Below are 20,600 nucleotides of genomic sequence, written 5' to 3'. Positions count from 1 at the left end.
TTAAGTGGAGTCCATTTTTCCCGCAAATTCAGTCTGCTGGTTTTCGTTTCACTTGGTGGAAGAGAACTAACTGGGAAGACCCTACACAGAGGAATCATTTTCGTTAGATGTCTGCTTGCTTGTTTGACAAGGACGTAGATGTCTTGAAGCTCTAGAAGAATGAAAATGGCAGAAAAAAAAAGAATGCAAGTAATTATTTCTCTATTTTTTTTTCCAACCTAGATTTTTCCCTCCCTTCCTTTCTCTTTCTTTTCTTTTCTTTTCTTTTCTTTTCTTTTCTTTTCTTTTCTTTTCTTTTCTTTTCTTTTCTTTTCTTTCCTTTCCTTTCCTTTCCTTTCCTTTCCTTTCCTTTCCTCTTTCTTTCTTTCTTTCTATATAACTCCGCATCAGGCATGGTTGACCTTCCCCCCCCACCCCTGCCCTGAACAGAACAAGGCCAGCTCGACTCCCACAAGGGAAGGGATGGGTGGGGGTCAGGGAGGGAAGGAAGACTGGGGGAGCAGAGCAGTTTCCATGAGCAGATCTGGGGTCTGAATGTCAGCCACCATGCCAAGGGAAAGATGGGTCAAGAGGACAAGCTGTGGGGCGCCTGGGTGGCTCAGTGGGTTAAAGCCGCTGCCTTCGGCTCAGGTCGTGATCCCAGGGTTCTGGGATCGGCCCGCATCTGGCTCTCTGCTCCTCAGGGAGCCTGCTTCCTCCTCTTTCTCTGCCTGCCTCTCTGCCTACTTGTGATCTCTGTCTGTCAAATAAATAAAATCTTAAAAAAAAAAAAAAGAGGACAAGTTGCTTCTTTCTTTTTCTGATACTGAATTCAACATCCCAAGATCAGTGAAACCTCCCGCCCAGGATGCTTTATAAAACAGTTAGATAAACTTCCATAACTGGTGCTGGTGAGTTTTTAAAAAGTAAAGTCTGTCCTTTTTCTTTCTTTTTTTTTTTTTGAAATTAATTTGATGCTAGTCTTTCATGGGGGCATTCAGGGAAGAAACCAGAGGAACAACATGGTAGTTACTGCCGAAAGTGATTACAAACTGTGTGGTTTTCGGACTTCGGACTGCTTATTTTCCCTCCTTGCAATACTTTATTCTCCTTTCCACACTCAAGTGTGTGCATCAGAAAGATTCTGCCTTCTGATTTTTTGTTTTTTAAATTTTGCCATCTATCTTATTCCTTTTTCTCCTCCCGCGAGATTCTGAATCTCTGCTCAAGTGCTCAAAAACACACATTAATGCACTTGCGGGGACATGGGCATGCAGGTCTCCCTGGGTGACCCTGGGCTTCTCTATGGCCCCTGCTGTGCTCTGTCCCCCTTGAAGTTGACATCCGGGTGGTCCTGATACAGGCTAAAGATTTCAAGTTCGTCCCAAAGTTCCCAAAGTGTCTCCATCCCCCACGCACCCTGGGTTTCTCACTGTTGTCTCTATTAGCATGGACCGAATGCCTGGCTTTGTGGGCTGATTTATGGTTGCATTAGGGAAAACTCCACAGAGGGTATAAAATACAGTGTCCCATGCTTGGGCCTGATCTTCCGTGTTATCGGTGATTGTGAGTGCATTTTATAAGCCTGGTGCCAAATCGAAATCAAGGTGATTTGCGCATCAATCTCCTGGATAAAATCTGGGCATGCTCTATTGCGGTTTGACCTTCGTGGTGCCTTTGGCTGGTCCGACTTGTCTAAGTCCCTTGGACAATTACCCAGGGACAGTTGGAAAATGCACAGATAATGGCCAGAGCTGGGATTACCAGCTGTATCAAAAGGCTTAACTGCTCACCCCAGAGACTCCTGAGCGCCTGAGAAAAAGCCCTAGGAGGAGGCTTGCATAGCGTTTAAGAGAGCCAGGCTGTAAGCAGAGACGGGGAACATCTTGGAACCGCTTCTCTTTCTCGGGTGCTCTTTGAGTAACCCCTGAACTCCGCAGCAAATCTGGGAAGAAAAACTCCAATCTTACAAAAAACCGGGTGGATCCCTGGGCTCTGGAAAGCCCCATGCAGGCCCTCCTTGCCAGGCTTACGATCCTGAGAGTTCAGCTGCTTGTGGGTCAGAGAAGGAATTAAGTTTCTAGAATGAACGGAAGAAAGGCAGAGGAATGAAATTGGTGGCAGGTTTTTTGTTTTTTGTTTTTTGTTTTTGTTTTTGTTTTTTGTTTGTTTGTTTGTTTTTGTCCTGTCACTCCCCTCCCCACAAAGTGGGCTCTCCCTGCTGGTTTTCAAAAAACATGGTCAGAGGCTCCTGAAAAATCTGTCTCCTTCGAGAAAGTTTGAATCTTAACCCCAAATTTTGACGGTGGCCTTTTAAGAGCCTCGCAGGGTTAAAGATATTTTGAACAGGATTCGTGGCGATTATAGATTTTTAGAATCTGAAGGCTCTTTGGTGACGGTCAGAGGGTGTATTTAGGATAAATATTTTCAAGTCGGGCTTTTATGCCTATAATCTGAGTTTCTTAACTTATATTTAGCCCAAACTTCTTTTTAAAGTAATTTCTTCTCTTTTAAATCTGCACCCTTGCAGAGTCCAGGGGAGGAAGCTCAGGTGGTTTTTTAAAGGGTAAAGCCGGTTTCACAAATCCCTTTAAGATATGCTAATGTATATGGGCTGATTATTAAGATAAATACCTTGTGTTGGAAACTGGAGTTAATTATAATATATATAATTAGTCACTGGTCAGCCTAGAAGTTATAATTTATTGTTCCCTGATTTGCATTTATTATCAAAGATATTTAATTTAAAGGACTTAACAAAAAATAGCCTGATTTGAGTGATTCTGGAGATGGTGGGCATTTAGCAAACTTCAAAACTCTCTCCCCCCACCCCTACCCCCAAGCTTTTCTAAACCCATTATATTCCATTTCAGGAAATAACACACCAACATTAGGAGATGGCTCCTGCTTGTTGATTCAAAATATGGGAAAGCCATTTTTATGGAAGACAAGGATGCCATTTCCTCTTCCAGACCCTCATTTTTGGAACACTAGGTAAGCTTGCATGATAAGAGGGTCCAAGTCCAAGTAGAATTATGGCACTTGGGTGATAAGGATGTCTTTTGTGTCATCCTGGGGGGGAGGAGAACAAGGTAAAATATTAGAGGCTTTTTCTTCCAGTTAATCATTTCTCCAGGACAGTGAAAAAGAGACCAGCGATTTGTTACAGAAACAGCTTTGGTGTAAAAGGGGATTCTTGTGCCTTTTCATATAAAGTCTGTTTCTATAAAGCCCTACCGACCTTTCAAACATATTGTTTCTGCATGGCTTATCCAGCTTCTGCTCTGTGACCCCTCTGGGCCCCCTTAGCCACACAGGACACTTTCTGATGGCCCTTTGTTTCTGAATTAATGCGTGTGTTAGAGGGGCCCCTTGGCCCATGTGAGAAGACAGTCCTCCGCCCTTTCCCCTCCAGGGATCCTTTTTAAAAGAAACGAGTCACAATTTGCAGTAAGTTTGTCAGCAGTGTGTCTGTAGGGGGAGGGACACCCCCTGGGATGTCAGATTTTTCCTTCCTAAGATGAAGGAGTCGTCTATCCTTGGGTGATGTCTGTACGAATATACCGTCCAGGGTTCTGTGTCTTTGGATAGAGATTGTCCTGGAGCCATCTGGCCATTCTTTCTGAACCTGTTGAATGCTGAGATCAGATGATAGTCTCTCAATCCCCACGTCTTTAGAGGGCCTTCCTTTCTTAGGCCTTCCTAAGTAAGAGTGAAGTAGTCAGATTGGGTGGCGCTCGAATAATTCTTCCTGGGGACAGAAATCCTGCCCTCTTATCGGAGGAGAGGGCAGAGGTGAGGTGGGGGGAAACCTTTTAGACCCTTGTGGGTTCTCAGGGCAACTCCTTTGGGCGGTGGGAAAAACACAGAGGCCTGAGCAGCATAGAACACCATGGTACACCTCCTGGTCATTTCTGCAGAGGGCTGTTTGGCTTCTTCTCTGCTCTGGAAGCCCTGGTGTGGGAGTGTGCCCCAGGGGTGGTGTGCATGCAATCTGGGCCATGGGGGCAGAGAGGGCGGTGGACATTGACTGCAGAGAATTTGAAAATGAACACCAGGAGCGCCTAGGTGGCCCAGTTGGTTGAGCAGCTGGCTCTCAGTTTCGGCTGAGGTCATGATCTTGGGATCCTGGGATGGAGCCTTCCCAGGGCTCTGTGCTCAGCATGGAGTCTGCTTGTCCCTCTTCCTTTGCCCCTCCTCCGGCTCATGCATATGCACGTGCTCTCGCAAATAAATAATTCTTAAAAAAAAAAAAAGAGAGAGAGAGAGAAAAGAGAGAGAAGAAAGTGAGCACCAACTAAAAGTGGCCTCTTTCTTATTATTATCCTAAGCTGGCAATTCTAAAATCAGTGATAAAAGTACCTGTGTGTTATCCCAGGGCATCTTTCTGTAATTCTCTGTGTCCATCCATACAGAGCTGGGGCTTGGTCCTGATGTTCATTTCTGGGTCAAGGCAGACAATCCGCTGACAGTGTTCCTTGTCCATGCCACCTTTTCACCTTTCCTAGAGAGTCAGCCTTCCCTGAGCAGCCCATGGCCAGTGGGTGACCAGCCCCTAACAGGAAGACAGCCCTAAGAGGCCGCTCATCATTTGGAGTCCTCATCTCCACAGGCCACACGTAGACTTTGTTCCAGATTAGGACCTTGCCCAGCCCTTTCATTTCTCTGGCTTACTTCTTTCCCTCCCGTGAGCACAGCCCTAACATATCACGGGCATTCAGATTTCTGTCTCGGGCTGTGCTTCTAGGGAACCTGAGTCATTTAACTTCCAGGAAGGAAGTTGGCCGCTGGTTTCCCTAGGTCCACCTGTGATCCCAAAATGTCTGTGTGTCTCCTTTCTTCCTCTTTGCCTGTTGATGCAAAATATGTTCCACTACGACTTTGGACTTTTCGGGTGCATTTAATGGCATCCACAGGCCCAAAGAGTTACAGAACTGTGTGCAACACTGAGCATGTTAGAATTCTTTCCTCAAGGACTCTGTTTGAAGGCCACGACCAGCCTCTGGGAGGCAGGATAACATGAGTTTTTGTAGTTCGACTTCCTGTGCAATAGTGAGTATGGGATTAATGTCAAGACCACCTTCCCCAGGTGATTAGAAACAAAGCCAGCACTTGAACCCAGGACAAGGACCTCCATTCCAGAGTCCCCATGTTCAGCCCCCATCCCATGCTTAGCACAGCCTCTGGGTGCTCAGACAATGGGAGCAATGATCATTTCACTGACAGGATGATCGTGATGTCAGCATCAAGGTAGACAGAGCAAGATTCACACTTGTTGGTAACAGAGGCCACTAGACCAACAGAAATTTGGCAAATTCTTCCCCATATGCTCCTTCTGATGAAAAAAAAAAAAAGCCGAAGACCCAAAATCTTGGGGTCCTGGATTAAGCACTGGTCTTGGGGTCAGAAGACCTTGGGTGAGATCACTTGTCTGAGCCTGGGTGTGCTCATCCATAAACTTGGTGGAAATGTCACAACTAAATGGAAAGAGATCCTAGATGCAAGCTCTTAGCCCTGTGGCTGGAGTGGTAGGGGCCTAGCAGGTATCGGTGGGCTGGAAAAACACACGTCTCCAGTGGCTCTGGAGAGAAGCAATGCATGTCATGCTACCTCTACCCTAAACGCCACCAAGGAAGAGGTGAAGGGAACTTGAAGAATTCCTGGGACCTTGGTGGATGAGGACTTGCTGTTTCCCTGACTTTGCAGTGAGAGTTCCCCTGTATTCCCGGGGTCCTCTGCCATTTCCAGGTCTTGTGGTCATACCTATGGCCTCATTATCCTGAAAGTAAATTCCCCAAGCAGTTTCACAGGAGGGCAGAGATTTTAGTCTACATTGTTCATCACTACTCTCCCAACACCTAGTAGAGTACCAAGCATATCCTAGACTTTCCACAAATAGTGTTGAGAAAATAAACCTTACCAAGAGCCAGGACTGGGGGGTGCCTGGCTAGCTCAGTCAGAAGAGTGTTTGACTCTTGATCTTGGGGCTGTGAGTTTGAGACCCATGACTGAATGTGGCAGGGACAAGCACTCATCTAGATGCCAAGAGGCCTTAAGGTGTGTCTCTTCCCTGCTCTGTGGCTTTGGAGAAACTACCTATCCCCTATGGACTTCATCCATCTAGTATGCCAGTGACACATGTTTTACCTTACAGAGTTGGGATAATGCCATTTACCTCTTACTGAATCTCTGACTTTCAGGAGCCATGAAAATGATTTGGAAAAACAATTGAAGGACACTTAGCTTCTTCTAGGATTTATAGTAGATACTACTTGTAGTATCTACTGAACTATATACTATAACTATAACTACTATAGTAGCTGCAAACTTTCTCTCTGAGAAGTATAAAGTGGGTGCCTGAGTGGCTCAGTCTGTTAAGCGTCTGCCTTCATTCAGGTCTTGATCTCAGTGTCCTGGGATCTAGTGTCGCATTGGGTTCCCTGCCTGGTGGGGAACCTGCTTCTCCCTCTCCCACTCCCTCTGCTTGTGCTTTCTTTCTCTGTCAAATAAATAAATAAAATCTTAAAAAATAAGGAAATGCAAAAACACCTTTACAAATAAACTCTTAGGTTAAGAAGTCAAAACTGAAATAGTTGAACTATTTAGAAATTAATGGCATCAGGTACCAGAACCTAGGGGATGTAGCTAAAGCAGTACTCACAGAACAATTCATAGCCTTAAAGGGATTTATCAAAACAGAAGGTTGAAAAATACATGAACTGAATATTCAACTCAAGAAGCTGGAAAACAAACACCACCACCAATACTAACACATGCACCCACACATGTGCACACACACACATTCAGGAAAGAAGGAAACATTTTCCACCTGAATTTTTTTCATGGAAAAACTGTAGGCTATTGGGATATATTTCTACCAGGAGATTTTCTAGAAGTGATAGAAACATTTTTCCATTAATCAATAATTTGCAGTTATTTAGTGCCTGATGCAGAGTATGAAGCTTTCTGGAGGATACAGTCATTCTATAGTACCTAGTCATGTTTTATCTACGTTCTCTTTGGAAAAACACCAATGAGGGAAGATGAAGGGGATTGCAGGGAGCAGACCCTTGATCACAGGAAGAGCCATCCTGCTTGGTGATGCAATTTGTACCATATGATAATGGCATCAAGGAGGACCTGGAGAATGGAGTGTGATATGCAGGGTCCTATGGGGAGGGAGGACCCTCAGATACCAGGGGGAATTTCCAGGGGAGCAGAGGGAGGTAGGGACAACAATGTATTGGCTTCCTTTTCTAGTTCCATTTGACAATGAATCTGATGACTGGTGGGAAATCAGATTCCTATCTCCCTGAGGACATCATTCAGACAGAAGACCACTGGAAAATCCCATCATGGCTGGAGCAAAGACCTCCAACACCACTTTCTTTAAACAGCACCTAATTCTGGACTCCTGCTCAGAACAGTAACTTAGAGAATTGGGTCAAACATCCCTTTGATCTTTTTTTCCACACCAGTCTGGGCAATGCCAGCACTTTCTCTCCTGCCAAGAGGAAGGAACCAAGACACAGGAAGCTTTCCAAACCTAAGGCTTCAACCCATTCATGGAATCAGGGCTCTGGGTGTCTCGGAGTCTCACCTTGACCTGTGGCTGCCTTGAACCAGACACACTGCTGGGGTGATTGTACCTTTAGACTTGCATGCTCAGTGGGGTCTCCACAGACTTATTTAACCTCTCGAAGCCTTGTTTTCTTTTCTATTGTTACTTGTTGGTTTTTTTAATCCATTGTAGTTCATATACAGTGTTGGATTAGTTATGGGTGTAGAGTACAGTGATTTGACAATTCCATACATTACTCAGTGCTCATCATGATAAGAATACTCTGATGCCCTATCACCTATCCCCCATCCCCCACCCACCTTCCATCTAGTAACCATCTGTTCTCTATCATTGAGAGTCTGTTTTGGGGTGCCTGGGTGGCTCAGTGGGTTAAAGCCTCTGCCTTTGGCTCAGGTCATGATCCCAGGGTCTTGGGATCGAGCCCTGCATTGGGCTCTCTGCTCAGCAGGGAGCCTGCTTCCTCCCCTCTCTCTCTCTCTCGCTGCCTGTCTTTCTGCCTGCTTGTGATCTCTCTCTGTCAAATAAATAAATAAAATCTTAAAAAAAAAAAGAGTCTGTTTTTTGGTTTGTCTCTTTTTCCCCCCTTTCTTCATTTGCTTTGTTTCTTAAATCATGCATATGAATGAAATCATATAATATTTGTCCTTCTCTGATTGGTTTATCTGGCTTAGCATTGTTCTTTCTGGATCCATCCATGTTGTTGCAAGGGGTAATATTTCATTCTTTTTTATGGGTGAATAATATTCCTCTCTTTGTGTGTGTATGAAATATCACATATGATATCACATGATGTCATATATCATCTTTATCTGTTCACCTAACTATGGACACTTCTATACTTTGGCTGTTGTAAATAATGCTGCAATAAACACAAGGGGGGTTATACCCCTTCAACTAGTATTTTCATATTCTTGGGGTAAATACCCAGTTGTGTGACCGGTGGATCATATGGTAATTGGATTATTGTGTTCTTGATCTGTAAAACAGGTAAAATCATCCTTCCTTATCCATCAGTCTGTTCAGTCTGCTGTAACAAATGCTCATGAATTGGGTGGCTTGTAAATAGCAGACATTTTTTTCTCAACTTTCTGGATGCTCCAAGTCCAACATCAGGGCACCAGTGTGGTCAGATCACATGGGGGCCCTCTCGTGGCAGCTGACATCTCATTGGTGGAAGGGGGATGGCAGAAAGGATTTCTCTGGAGCCTGAACTATAAGGGCACTCAACCTGGTTCATGAGGACACCACCCTCCCAACCTCATCACCTCCTGAAGTCCCTGCCTCCTACCTAATACCATTCCCTTGCAGGTTAGGATTTCAACGGATACATTTCAGAAGGAGGCAAACATTCTGACCACAGTGCTGTGAGAAGTTGCCCATGAGAAAATTATATCAAGCATTCAGAATAATGCTTGGTTTATGCACATGCACTGGGAAACAAAAGGGAGTAAACAGTAACCATCCTATCCTCTTTCAGAAGGGAATTGAAATATAGAAGCTTGAGCCATATGAAATTGTCAACATTTGATTGCTTTTGACTTATACAAATCATAATTTGGGGCAGGACAATCTGAAGTAGTGGGTATATGCTAATTCCTACCTATACAGATTCAGGACCAATCAGAAATATGAATTATGTCTGTATTCTCCCCTCACTTTCCAGCTCCGCAGTGAAACGCACCTCAGAGACACAAGACTGGAACTGTGGGGCTTTTTTTTTCTCTCTTTGTTTCATTTTATATTCTGCCCCCCCCCCCGGCTCATAATTATTTTTCCCGGCACTCTGTAGGGGCAAGCTCCGCTAATCAGAACTATCCCATAGAAGCCGGTAGATTTGTTATGTTCAGTGTTAAGTTGTTAATTGATTTGATAATTACCTGGGAAACACACACACATCCACATACACAAAACAAATGTCAGGCCACACACTTTTCTCTCGACAGTAAGATGAAGATGTTTTAGTTATTAGAACTCAGATGTCACCTGGAAGAATAAGAGGAGGTGCCGGGGAGAAGTGGGGGGGAGTGGAACGAGCGTGGTGGGGGGAGGCAGGCCATCCCTCTTGGTTATCAAGTGAAATGACTCCCCAAATATGACAATAAATCACCGCAGGAATCAATCAGACGGGAGGCCACTGCTCCGTGCTGATAATGCATCAATCAATATTTAATGTTTACACTTTAATTAATCCACACATGGGAAGCATTCTTTCAGTGACAAAAATAAAGGGATGAGAAATAAAACACCTTTTATATCAAGGAGCGGTCAGCGCGCTCCCTATCTGGTTGGCTTTGATTGGAGCTGTCATTGATCCCCTTGAGCCTCGCCAGCCTCTGAGTCACATTTGGAGCGCAAGCTACCGTGGGGGAGGGGCTGGCGGTGTCAGCATCCGGCCGGGAAGATTGTGAGTCCCTCAGAACTGCTTCGAAGTATGGATTCCTGCGAAGGCAGAACAAAGCCAGGGCAAATATTGGATTCTGAACGTTGGCGACACCTTCTCCCCGGAAAAGATTTCTGTCTGCAGATAGTGATCTATAGTCCGGGGGGAGGCAGGGTGAGCAGGAAAGAAACGTTTGCCTCTGTTTGGAAGAGTCTTGAGTGTCATCTTGGGCATGAGGATTTCAGTCTCAATCCCCGGGACTACTGGGTAACATTCATTGCCCAGGAGCACACTCATCCGCTCCTCCTCTCCTTCTTATCATGTGCTTGAAAATACTCACGCCCTTCATTCATTATAATTTACCTAGAATAGCACACAAATCTATTCGAGGTGTGGTTGACCAGTTGACCTCAGACTACATTTTGTAGACATTTAGTCAAACATACACGATGCTTGGTTTTGCAGATTTCTCTTGATATTTTGGAGACGGTGCCTTTTGTTTTGGGTCTCAAACATTTTGTAAACCCTCGGAAAGCTCCTGGGCTGTAAGGATGTCTGTGGTTTTTATTTGAGAAGGACCTGGTAGGCAGTGCTGGGTGGATTTTGACCCTGAAAAATGACTGAGTTATCCATTTTGGGGCATAGCAGCGAGGTGACAGTCATAGGTGTCACAAATGCCAGGAGTTTTGGTTTGGGTTCTTCCAGACATAGATCCCAAGATAAGGATTTAAGAGCTGATGGTTTCTAAGTGGGACAGGGAAGGGCAGGCAGTCAAATAAAGGAGCAGTTGTCACCGCAGATACATGGGACTCACTCCCACTGAGAACTCGGGAAGCCAGACAGAACACTCAATTCAGAGTAAAGCTTCTGGAAGGAGAGGAAGCCGTGTTCATCTGCCGACTCCCTGTCTGCTATTAATTGAGGGTTGCTTCCGGGGACTTGGCAGTCCACCACTCCCCACTTCCATGGCCAGAAAAAGATCCTGAGGCAGAGAATCAGCTCTTCTTTCAAGCAGTCTTAAGCTTGCAGAGTTGCATGATAACAAGATATGAGCATGTATCAACTTTGGCCATTCTACCAGGACAAATAAGTAATAACTGACATTGATTCTGACTGTAAAAAAACAAAAACAAAAACAAAAACAAACAACAACAACAAACCCCAAAACCAAACAGTTTCAAAGCAAACCACTTAGTTACTCTTTAACCTTTTCTCAGGAAGTCCAAACTTCTTAGAATTTCCTCCAGTATTGGAAGACAGCACACTCTGTCAGCTGAGCATTAGGTGAAGTAGTTTAGGGGCTGTGCATGAAAACATAGAGTCGCACTGGAGCAAGAGGCTCCGATCATGCAAGGCATGAAGATGCTGAGGCTGGCAGGAGCTGGATGATTCGTGAAGCCCACACCGCTTCTGGGGCATCCTGTCTTCAGGATCCTACTTCAATTTCTCTTTTTCTTTCTCCTTCTCTGTCTCTACCGAGCTTCCTTAGCTGACTCTGAGCAATGTCAATTCTTGTATGATGCAACAGTTCTATATAAATTTACGAACTCTACTCCTAATACAAGAACCACACTACACCCAACCAAGGCCAAGTAATGTCCTTGTGATTCTTCGTGTAGAAGGCGTGCTATAGTTGTCCAGTGCTGACTATATTGATTTAATTTTTCCTTCTTTTGCAATTATACTACCTGCCTCTCCCCACCTCCAGTTCCCTTGAGATTTAATAAATTTACTTCCACTGTATATGTCATTGACCTTAACATATTTCTGATTGGTTGAGTAGAACTGAATTTGCAAAATCTCCGGTTGTAGGAAGCTAGTTTAATTTGTGTCACTCTTCGAGTTTTAAAGACTTGATTATGGGGTCCTTCAGTTCCAAATAATAGACTGAGCTTCATTGAAAAGGAGCAAGAACAAGGAATTATGGGAGGCATCTTGGCCAGATGCAGAACATCTCTAGTGATCTCAATTATGACCTCTTTCTCGAGGACAACCAGCACATGGTCAAACTCCAAATACCTGTCCCTATGCACTTCTTCTACTCAAAAGCCAAACTCTCAGGACAGACTCTTTGATTGGTCTTGGCCATTCTATTCTCGCCCTGTGGCGAAGACTAAGTGAGGGGTCTTAAGCTGTCTCTTCCTCTGAAGAAAAAGTGAGCACTCTATCCAAATAAAGAAGGGGAGGAATACCAAACTGACCAAAGCAAAGAAGACATGATACCTACTACAGTCCTGTTTTTGGAGCATTTTATATAAAAGAATATTTTTTCCCTCAATTTCCCCATTCAATTTCTCTTTCTAATTTTAAAATGAACACATACACATTCACACTGATTTTTTAAAGCTTATGGAAGAAACAGACATGCAAAAGACCAAGACCATGGCAAAGAAATGAAAATATTGAGCACTGACTGTATGACAGGCTCTTTATATTTCTATCCAGAGAGTCCTGTGGTATAAACTCTTCTTTTTCTAATACGTTTCTTGAGCTCCTGCATCCTCTGGAACCAAGGAGTACAATATTTCCCTCTTGAGACTTCTACCAAGAGCCTCTTGGGATTACATTAGTCCAGTGGTTTTACAACCAGGAGCAATCCTTTCCTCAGGTCATTGGCCAATGTCTTCATATGTTTTTGGTCATAACTGGGGGGTGGGAGGTGGGCTGCTCTTGGCATCTACTGGGTAGAATTTAGAGATGTGTCTACATGCCCTACAGTGTTCGTGACAGTCTCTTCCAATAAAGAATTATCTGGCCCAGAATGTCCATTGTGCCAAAATTGAGAAACCCTGCTTTAATCCTAGGGAGTCACTCTAGCTCAAATACCAAGCAAAAAGAAATGACAAGGTGATCAGTGTAATCTTCCTATGGCTTCTCTCTGCCATGTGGAGTCACTGTTGAAGACTAGTGCAGTACAGTCTGGTGACTGTTCCTTCTGGTAAGCATCTCTGCTGGTACAAAACGATGCCCCATTTAATGGCTCTTTTGGTTCATAGTCACACATTCATATGTTATTTCCTTAAGTCCAACGACTGAGCTAAGGAGACTGGATCTGAGAAGTTTCTATTTTAGCCATAGATAGATTCTCTGTAGAAAGAAAATGCCCTGAACTTGAGGGTTGAGCTGAGCTCCGACCTTGAACTTTGCCTTCTGAAACAGAATTAATCCTGCAGACAGAGTCCTACCATGGGTCACTGTTGATCAGAGTATAGACTCTCTTTAGGGCCATTGTCTCTTGCTTCCTCTGCTCCATCATTCTGCTCCACGAGAGCCAGACATCATATTTCTTCAGTTGCTCATGTCTTAAGAGCTGGCTGCATGCTTGGCATGAACCCTGGATGAATTCCGGTGACCTTGGCCCTAGCCTTGGCTATCAGTAGAGTGATAGGTTGGGTGGGGGGGGTGGTTTCTAGAATCAAAGCCTGTGTGTATATCATTTTTTACAAGTTATGTCAGGTTTGTGAACATGAACTCTTATTCATGTTATTTTTCTCTTAATGGGCTCAATCAATTTATTTACTCAATAGCATTTTTGGAAAAGGAAGCTTTAGTCACTGTCATGGATGGAAAATCAGTTGGCATAAGTAAAAGGTAATAGAAGAGCTAGGTATAATACCAATAAAACCAAAATCTCTTATTAAGTTCTAACCTAATGCTGTGGCTTGCTGAGGACTCTGAGCCATAGGTCCACCTGCGGTTCTTAAAAACAGAGAGGGGTCAGGATTAGAGAGGGGTGAAAGACACTAGGACCCTTGGAGACTGGCTTTATCTCTAGAGCTCATCAGAGGGACAGATTGAAGGCGGGAAGGAAGTCTTACAAGGGAGCTAGAGGTGCTGGTACAGCCGCTCATTGTGGTCCATGAATTACACGTGTCCCTGCGATCTGAAAATAGAGCATTCCCATGAGAACTTTCCAAAGCTGAAATGCAGGAAAGTGAAGAGGCAATTACTATTAATTTATATGAAAAATATTTTGACCATTTCCAAACCTTACAAATCAACTCTCTTAGGCTTTTCTGAAACATCAGGAAGGACACATCTTGTTAATGGATGCACCAAATAGATCAGGATAAGGCACAGATGCTCACAGACACAGTTCATAGAGGAAGAGATGCAGTGTGTAGTTTCCAGAAAGGAGCTGGGCCAGGGCCCTTCTGGCTGCCGAATGCCCCCATTGCCTCTATAATCACTTGCAGGAAACAAATGCTGAATGCTAATTTTTTTTTTTTTTTTGCCTTTTTTCTTTCTTTTTCTTCATCTTCTTTTTTTTTTTTTTTTTTGGTAAAAGCAAAAATCCTTTCTAGATTTCTTTGGGGTATTGAAAGCAGGTACTGATGTAGGTCTTTTGCAGAAATGAAGTGGCATATCTCCAAGAGCGGGGGATCCCAGTGTATGCATCCTGTATGTTAGGAATGCCAGACTTCTTCTCTTTTTTTTCTTTAATATTTTATTTATCTATTTGACACAGAGAGAGAGAGCACAAGCAGTGGGAGCAACAGGCAGAAGGAGAGGGAGAAGCAGGCTCCCTACTGAGCAAGGAGCTCGATGCGGGACTTGATCCTAGGACCCTGGGATCATGACCTGAGCCAAAGGCAGACGCCCAACCAACTGAGCCACCCAGGCATCTGGGGCTGCTTGATCCTTAAGGGCTCTTTAGGGCCTGACCACTGGCTTCATCTTCCTTGTCTACATCACAAAGCGGCAGATAGGCACTCCTAAGAGGCTGACTCCCAGGGAAGTGTTGTAACCCTGAGCAGCAGGTGCTCACTTCCTGTGCACAGGCTCACATCGGGTGGCATCTTCCCTCTGATCTGTGAGTGTCCCCAGTTCTTCAATCAGAGATAAATACCCTTGGTTTCAGGCTTCTAGCACTCAGAAAATATGCAAATTTCCAGGTGGCCGGGGGGTGATCTCTCCAGGGGCCCTATAAATGTACAGCACCCCAGACCTGAGTGTATCAGTCCTTCTCTGGGAGGGAGGGCAAGACCCAAACACAATGAAGGAGGAGAAGGGTTTAGGGTCAGGCCGAGGTGATTAACCAAGGAAGCACGGGTAAGCCAAGCCCAGGGTCTCAGTTCTGCCAAACTGCCTACTTGGCTTCTAAACTCACTCTTCAGCATGGTTAGAGCTTGATTTGGCCCCCAGTTGTGATAACTAAAGAGGGGCCACCTTGGGGGCATTGGAAAGAGGACCTTATTGGTTGGGATTGATAACAGTGTTTCTCTAAAATCTCTCAAGTACGGGGGACCCCCTCAGTGGCTCAGTTGGTTAAAGCGTCCAACTCTTCATTTCAGCTCAGGTCATGATCTCAGGGTTGTGAGATCGAGCTTTGAGGTTGGCTCTATTGGGTGTGGAACCTCCTTGGGATTCCCTCTCTCTCCCCTCTGCCCCTCCCTGCTCCCCTGTGAAAAAGTTAAATTAAATTAAAATCTCTCAAGCATGGAGCCTGGTAGAGAGGGAGTAGCCCCCAACTGTTACTATTATTATGACTATTATATTTTCCTTGACTAGTAATCAGTTTCTAAACTTGCCTCCTCTCTGTTGTCTCTCACAGCATTTAAGTCGGACCTGACCCCTCTAACTTGGCTGTGAAAGGGATACCAACAACATTGTCCAATTTTTAAAAACTCTCATTATTTGTCCCAGGTCCTGTGCCAAATGCTTTATATGTAGTGTTTTATTCCACCCATTCAAATACCCCCTGGAATAGAGGCTATTAGTAGCCTCATTTTAGACTTGAGAAAACTCTGTTTAAGTGGCTTGGCCAAGATGTCCATGTGAGTAGGTATCCGAGCTTACGTTCAGCGCTGGCTTCCAACCCAGGCTTTTTCCAGCATTTCCTTAGATGCACTGGCATTAGAAATGGGAAGTGGACCATGTTTCCCATTCTCTGGGACAGGAGTCCCTATGGCTTGGCTTTCTTTTGCATGCCCTATGGCAGAGGTTCTCAGACTACCGAGACCGGTAAAATTACGTGGGGTGGAAGATGGCGTTAGTCTCCCCCTCAATCTTTGGGGTGGGTTCTGGGAATGAGTATTTTTGAAGAGCTCCCCTTAGCAACGAAGCCAGACTTCAGCCTATGGGGTATTTCATTCTAGAAATAGTGGAGTATACTAACTGTGTATTATTGAAGGGATCTGTTCTTCCATAATTTGCCAAGGATGAAATACAGAGTCTCAAGACAGGAGAAGGTTTATGTTCTGGAATGCCAATGGACAATGTCAGCAAAACCATAATAATCTTCAATTTTTTTGATTACTGTTTTCCTCTCTTTATGTGTCATTTATCTACCTATCTATCTCTTATGGATCTATTCATTCAGCTATCCATCCATCTGTCTGTCTGTCTATCTGTCTATCATCTATCTTATTAAGTTTTTTATTGTATAGAATCTGCCTACCCACTGGGATTATTTTTTCTATCATGGGGGTGGGTTAATGCTTGGGTTCTGATGGTGAGAAATCACGGACCCTCTTTGAGAAGCAATGGCATAGGGTTAGAGACGTCCTTGGCTTGTCGTTTCCCTAACTGGGAAATGTAGAAGGCTGGCTTTTGGGGGGGAACTGAAATGACTACTGAGAGACTGAAGCGTTAGGCCCATAGGTAGGCCCCACCCATCTATCCTCTGCCTCCTGAATTTCTACTGAGACCAGGCCCAACCTGTTCTAACTTTTTGTTCATTCCTGTCACCATTTGACCACACCTGTAACGGCGGAACATGCATCCAGAGTTTCCTGGGTGACTCCTCGAAACAAAAACGTATCCTTCCTTGGATCAGTCCTCAGGGTCCACAAACTACTTCCTTCCAGAGGAAAGAGACTGGCACAGAGGGAGGGTAATGGAATAAAACATGGGATGGGGAAAATCCTCCAAGTTTCACTGCTCCTTTCTGTGGATCAGGGCAATCCAGGCTTGATGGTGCTAATCAACCATCTGACCTTTTATTTCCCAGGAAGCCAGGCATTCAAATTCCCCTCCCTTAATTTGTACACAGGCATGTTGTTGGTCAGTGAGAGTGCGGGCGTGTGAATGCACTGGGGAGCTCACTTCGCTCTCTAGCTAAATTCTCAGCCCCCTGCTATGGTGTGTATGCCAGAGCTGAAATTCTGGAAATAGGTCCCAAGGTCACCAGCCACATACATACAGAAGCATTCTTTAATAGGTCTGTATCCTTCAGTGAATGCATTTCCATTGATTTCTAATAGCCTCTTGGTGAGCTCCCTTGAAAGTCAGAGAAAGACATTTTTTCTTTACCCCATTTTATAGCCTAGTATCCAGTTTTGTCTTTCTTGGTGAGAAATCAGGCAAGGGAAATGGTAAGCCCCGATCATATTTTTGCATAAAAATTGTAGGTGTTTTAAGGGGTGCCTGGGTGGCTCAGTGGGTTAAGCCTCTGCCTTCGGCTGGGGTCATGATCTCAGGGTCCTGAGATCAAGCCCCACATCTGGCTCTCTGCTCCGTGGGGAGCCTGCTTCCCCTTCTCTCTCTCTGTCTGCTGCTCTGCCTACTTGTGATCTCTCTCTCTGTCAAATAAATAAATAAAATCTTCAAAAAAAAATTGTAGGTGTTTTTAGTGATGTTTAAGAATTTCTGACAGTGACTGAAAGAAAAAACATTTTGCAGAATCACTAAGCAGTTTCTATAAAAAGCAGTTTCTAGTTCCTAGTTCTAGATGTTCTTAATGATAACATTTTTAATGATAACATTTCTATAAAAACAATAAGTTCTGGAAAATGAGTTCTAGAAAACCAATGGAAAATGGCTAACTTTTTACATGAAAGGACACTTTTTTTTTCCATTAACAGTGACTATACTTTTTTTTTTTTTGGAGGCAAATAAGCAGCTTTTGTGGTCCTCCAGTTTTGTATCTTGGAAGATGTTCCAATGCAAAAATGATTAATATTACTGCAAAGGTGGGATAATTAAATAATTGCAAAAGTCTGTGTCCAAATAGTAGATTTAAATCACCATGTTGGCCCAGACAAAGATGGTGAACATTGAGTCCTGCTCATACCTCTTGTGGTTGGAGTCAGAATAAGAAATCGGGTGGGTGTCTTGGTCAAAATTTAAAAGGATCTAAAATTCTGCGATTAGATCAAGCCCCCCCCCCCTTTTTTTTCTGTGTTTTAAGAAGATCTCCAGGAAATAATACAATTTTGAACTCGATTGTCTTTAAAACTGAGGGGGGGGAAAGGACAGTTCTTTCCTTTGTTAAAGCATATAAAAAAACAACTTCCAGATCTTACAGGGAACCCATGATTCTAAATACCAAAGGAAACCCCCTTTAACCTTTTCTTTCACTCACATGACTGTCAAACCCCAGGCACCCCATAAAGTCCTATCGCATAGCTCTTCTCGTCAGTAACAGAAAATGGAATTTAGGGCTAGTTTATAGAGTGATATTGTTGTGGCTGACAAATTACCCATGAGAAGAAACTGTTGTGACTGCCCATTGAGTGCCATGTACATTTCCTACAAAGGAGCTCAAGGGGTACTAAGTTCGAGTTATGCAAAAGATTTTGAGAAGGATAGAGTATTGTAGGTACTCAGCTGGTTTGACTGTTTTGAAACAATTCAATGAATACGTCCCTTAAATTTAGCTTTTAAAGGGTCAATTCCATAAAATGCTAAATGTACTGGACATGGCCAGAAGAATCTGCTTAGTCTTAGGATAATAGAACCTAAATCTGGATGACGTTTAGAGATCATCTTGTAAAACACATACATTTTCCTGGTGAAACTGAAGATCAGAAAGAGGAAGTAATTCGATTAACATCATAAAGGGGTTCATGGCAGAACTGTAGTTCTCCTGGTTTCCCAGTTTAAGTGTTCCTTCTATAGTAACTATCCAAGAAACCACACTGCCTCACCCATGTGTACGCAATGTAAAGGATTCCCAAACCATCATCTATCCATCCATCCATCCATCCATCCATCCATGCATGATTCCTCCATCCATGATTCATCCATCCATTTAAAATAATGTTTATTAACCATCTTCTCTGTTACTACTTCTCTTCTACTAGACCCTGGGGGTGCAGGGGTCAAGAACAAAAGACGCCATCTGTGTCCCCAAGAAACATGTCACACAATGTAGTGCAATGAGTACCCTGCTGAAGGGTTGCACAGTTGCCCGCAGAATGCTGAGGAATCTGATTGGAGGAAATCCAACATGGCAGGCCAGAAAATCTGAAACCTGTTCTGAGCCTGGCAGGACAGGAAGTGTGAGTCCTCCAACGTTGTTCTTTTTGAAAATTCTTTTGGCTCTTTGCAATCCTTTGCCTTTTCATATATATTTTAAAACCAGTTTCTTAAAACCTATGGAAGCATGGATTCCACTCTTTTTCTGTAAGGATGTCCCCTGTTTCATTCTTGGTTTTAGTAAACTCGAATCTTCTCTCTTTTTTTCGTGGTCAATCTCAATAAAGGCTTGTTAATTTTGTTGATCTTTTCAAAGAACCCATCATTCATTTCATGATTTACTCTACTGATTTGTTTATTCTCTTTTTATTTCCACTCTAATCTTCATTGTTTCTTTCCTTTTGCTTGCTTTGGGTTTGTTCTTCTTTTTCTAGTGTCTCAAGATGAAAGTTTAAGTTACTGATTTAAAATATATATTTTTTTAATACAGGCCTTTACAGCTATAACTATCCCTCTCAACACTGTTTTCATTGCATCCATCCCATAAGCGTTAGCATGTTGCATTTTCATTTTTATTCACCTCAAAGTATTTTTCAGTTTCTCTTGTGAGTTATTTGTTGACCTGCTGTTTAGTTAGAAGAGTGTTGTTTAACTTCCACATATTTACAAATGTTTCAAATTTCTTTTGATTACCAATTACTAATTTTATTCCATCACGGCTAGAGAATATATTTTGCATGATTTCCATCCTCTTAAATTCATTGAGACTTGTTTTATGGCCTAACACATATGGCCTATCCCAGAGAATGTTCCAAGTTCACTTGAGAAGAATGTGTATTATTCTGTTGTTTTTGGGTGGAGTATTCCATTGGATGTCTGTGAGGTCTAATGGCTAATTGTGTTCCATTTCCTTCATCTTCTAATTGTTCCACCCATTGTATAAAGTGGGAAATTGAAGTCCTTGGCTATTATCACTGAAATATCTAAATATCTATTTTTCCTTCCATTTTGTAAGGTTCTGCATCATAAATTTTGGGGCTCTGTTTTCAGCTGCTTCTATGTATATAGATGTTGTGTCTTCTTGTCGGACTGACCCTTTTAGCATCACGAAATGTCTTTCTTTGTGTCTAGATACTCCACTTTTTGAATCTTTGAATGATGCTGTCATTGAAAATTTTATCCCAGTGTGCAAGAACTGTTCCTGATCTCCTGGTCCTAATAACTTACTATATTGCTTTTTGAACCAATCGTTCAAAAGCTTGTGCACGACAACATTCAAAACTTGTTCTTGTAAAGTCATACCCTCAGGAAGAATGACTAAATCTGTTTCAAATGTCTCTGCCCTCTTTCTTTATTGATTCTGTCAGGTGACCTCCCTCTGCATCCCCAACCAGCTGGCTGAGGTTATTTCAGGCTAATTTGTTTTCCTGAAATAGTACTGTTTGTTCAAAATAAAGTATTTGAGAGAGCCTTTTACAACATGAGAGCCTCTAAGCAGATTTAAAGATAATCCAACTC

Source organism: Neovison vison, chromosome 7, assembly GCF_020171115.1.
Source record: "Neovison vison isolate M4711 chromosome 7, ASM_NN_V1, whole genome shotgun sequence".
NCBI classification, from domain to species: Eukaryota; Metazoa; Chordata; class Mammalia; order Carnivora; family Mustelidae; genus Neogale; species Neogale vison.
The sequence above is the reverse complement of the archived record's forward strand: the minus strand, read 5'-3'. Positions refer to the sequence as shown.